Source organism: Myotis davidii, unplaced genomic scaffold (assembly GCF_000327345.1).
Source record: "Myotis davidii unplaced genomic scaffold, ASM32734v1 scaffold88, whole genome shotgun sequence".
Taxonomy (NCBI): domain Eukaryota; kingdom Metazoa; phylum Chordata; class Mammalia; order Chiroptera; family Vespertilionidae; genus Myotis; species Myotis davidii.
The window spans coordinates 3,623,376-3,627,235 of record NW_006300377.1 but is presented as its reverse complement, the minus strand read 5'-3'; positions in this window follow the sequence as shown (position 1 = coordinate 3,627,235).

Below are 3,860 nucleotides of genomic sequence, written 5' to 3'. Positions count from 1 at the left end.
GGCAGAGGCGGGGGGGAGGAGGGAAGGGGACTCTCCGGGGCACAGCCGGAGGCTGCAGAGCCCGGACACGGGCTGCGGGAGCCAGGAGAGGCGGAGGAGAGCGGACTGCAGCAGTCCCTGGCTGGAATCCGTCTTGGCGCCCGGAGCGATGCTGTAATGGGGGGGAGGGGGCCGCCCTGGGGAAGCCGCAGGGGGAGGGGCTGAAGGTGTGGGGGAGGGTCTGGTTCTGGATTCTTATTTTCCATGGGGGGTGTGGTTCTTATTTTCCACAGCCTCAGGCACCCAAAGTTGGGGTGGAGAATAGTGGGCGTCCTTAAAGACCTGCCCCTCTCTCCCTTCCTCCACCTTTTCTGATGTGGACAGCTCTGGAGCGGTGAGGTGTGAGTTTGGGAGTCTGACGAGATCTCGTCCTCTCTAGGAACAGGCCTTGAAGTAGTTCTCACCCAACAATTTCTTTCTCACTGTCCCAACTGGCTCTCCTTGTGTAAAGGGGGACACTGAGGTGCAGGAAGTAGAAGGCACAGGCCCAAAAAGGGTTAAAACGGGGAGCAAGCCCTTTCTCCTTTCCCCACGGAGATGTGTAAAGATGCCATGTAACATCAATGACAAAAAGGAGTTTGGAGAGCGTTTCCCCCAGGAGACCTACAAGTCTGGTGGGAGGTTGGCAGGCTGGTCACCTATCCAAAACCAGTTCAACCAAGACTTCTCAATCATGCGCTAAGGTCGCAGATAATTCCCAACCTCGGGGGTCAGTTAAGAGCAGATATCAGAAAGAATAAGGTAGAAAGTTGGTCCCAGGAACCCACTTTAAAACTTAAAGAAACATCTCCCTTTCCATGAAGCATAAGTACAGCTATCGTGTAAGATGCTAACAGGCACCACCATGTTTTCTCGAAGATGCACATTTTGTTAACTATTTGGAAATTGGGAAACAACCTTAAACTGGAGACGGGCATTTAATATGATTTTCTACCTTTTTCGCAAGGCTGTTATCAAAGAGTTGATGTGTTTCAGATCATAGTGCAGTTTTCATTTGTCCATTCAGCAGCCACTTACTGATTGTACCTGGCACCCTGCTAGCCCGTTTGGGGCATAAAGATAAAGCAGACAGGCTTCCCTTGGAAAGTGTTCTCTCCTACTCATCCAGTGACATGTAAGGAAGATGGAGATGTAAATCTACAATTACTATCAGGGATAGCTTCATGGGCGTGTGTGCTCTGCAGTCACACAGAGCCCATACTTAAAAAGGTTCCCACTTGCCCTGGCCAGGTGGTGCACTTGGTTGGGGCATTTTCCCATACACCAAAAGATTGTGGGTTTGATTCCCAGTCAGGGCACATACCTAGATTGCAGGTTCGATTCCCTGGTTAGGGCACAACTGATCCATTTTTCTTTCTCACATCAATATTTCTCTCTCCCTTCCGCTCTCTCTCCAAAATCAATTTTAAAAACAAACACATCAACCTGGGGTGGGAGCAAACCTGCAACCTAGGTACATGCCTTTGATCAGGAATCGAACCCACAACCCTCTGGTGCACAGGACAGTGCTCTAACCACTGAGATGCTGGTCAGGGCTCTTTTAGTCTGTTTTGATAAACTGCACTTAGAGTTTCCTAATATTAAATATTACTTTCCTGAGATAAACCCAACTGACTCAAGGAGGTTTATTACTTACCAGAGGCCCAGTGCCCAAAATTCAAGCATGGGTAGGGTCCCTAGTGACTGCCGGCCAGAGCTCCTCCCTTCCCCCAGCCACCTGCTGCTGCTGCTGGCCCCGCCCCCTGGTCGAGCTCCCAGTTGAACTCCCAGTCAAGGGGACAAATTGCATATTAGGCTTTTATTATATAGGATTTTATGAGACCATTGGATTTGATGTGCTAATATTTTGTTTTGGATTTTTTATCTATTTATGTTAATAAATAAAGAAGACCTAATACTTTCCTGTCTTTGTTATCTAGGATTTGTTATCTAGTTATTCTAGCTTCATAGAATAAGTTGGGGAAGTATTATCTATTTTTCTTTTCTCTGTAAAAGTTTGTATAAGATTGGAATAATCTGACTTTTGTAAGTTTGCTGAAACACATCTGGAACTGGTGTTTTCCTTATGTGATGGGGTTTTTGTTTTGTTTTGTTTCACCAAATATTTCTATTTATTTAACAGGACTATTTAAAGAGCTATTTTGGCCTTTCAAAACATTTTTTTAGTCAGTCTTAATAAGTTACATTTTTCTAAGACTATTTATTTTGTCCAAGTTCTCAAATGTATTGCCATAAAGTTGTTGATAAAATTCTCTTATTTTCATCTCTGCTTCCTTTGTAGTTCTGCCCTCCTTTACAATATTTATCTGTGCCTTCTTTCCTTTTTTCTACTTTCATTACCATAAATTTGTCCATATTTTAATTTTAAAGAATCAATTTCTTAGCTTTGTTGAAATTCTTTTTTTTAAACATATTTTATTGATTTTTTTTTACAGAGAGGAAGGGAGAGGGATAGAGTTAGAAACATCGATGAGAGAGAAACACCAATCAGCTGCCTCCTGCATATTCCCCACTGGGGATGTGCCCGCAACCAAGGTACATGCCCTTGACCAGAATCGAACCTGGGACCCTTCAGTCCGCAGGCCGACGCTCTATCCACTGAGCCAAACCAGTTAGGGCTTTTGATATTCTTTATAGTATTTTTTTCTAATTTCTTTATGTTTGCTCTTATTTTTATTATCTACTTCCATCTGCTTTCTTTGGTTTTACTCATTCTTTAACTTACTGCTTACATTGGAGACTTACCTTTTTAACTTTTAGCTTTTCTTCTTTTTTAATATAAATTACTCTTAATAACTGTTTTATGTACATCTCACATGACCTATACTACACCGTCAAGGAGAACAATGTATTGTGGGAGTTCAAGAAGACAAGAAAGAGAAAGAGGCAGAGAAAATATTTGAAGAAATGCTGGTTGAAATTTTCCCAAATTTGATGATAGACATGAATACAAACACCCGAGAAGCTCAACAAACTCCAAGTAGGATACACTCAAAGAGAGCCACACTGGGACACATTACAATCAAACTTTCAAAAACAAAGAGAGAATGTTGAAAGCAGTTGGAGATTGTCACGTACAAGGAATTATCAATAAGATCATAAGTATATTTCTTATCAGAAACTTTGGAGGCCAGAAGAGAGTGGCCATATGTTTAAAAGAAAAGAAAAACTGTTAACCAAAAATCCTATACCATCAGACCTGCCCTACAAGAAATGTTCAAGGGAATCCTATAGGTTAAAATAAAAGGACACTAGACAGTAACTCAAAGCTGTATGAAGAAATAAAACTATCAATAAAGGTAAATACAAGAGCAATTATAAAAGCCAGTATTATTGTAACAATGATATGTAACTGTATTTTTTGTTTGTTTTCTGCATGATTTAAGAGACTAATACATTTAAAGAAGAAAAAAAACAATTTATGTAAAAGTGAGCCTTACTATAACTTTGGTTGGTAATTCCAAATCTTGTTTTCTACAAAATTTAGGAAATTAATGCATTTAAAGAATTATTAGTTTATGTTTTAGGCTACACTATGGATAAAGATGTAATTTTGTGATATTAACAACCAAAAGGGACAGGGACAGAACATTTCTTATGTTATTGAAGTTTAGCTGGTGTAAATCCAAAATAGAGTGTTATAACTTTAGGATTTAAAATGAAATCCCCATGGTAACCAAAAAGAAAATAGCTCTAGAATATACACAAAATAAAATAAGAAAAGAATTTAAATGTTTTACTGCAAAAAACAAGTAAACACAAGAGAAGACAGTAATGCAAGAGCGGCTATACTAATATCAGACAAAGTAAATTTTAGATCA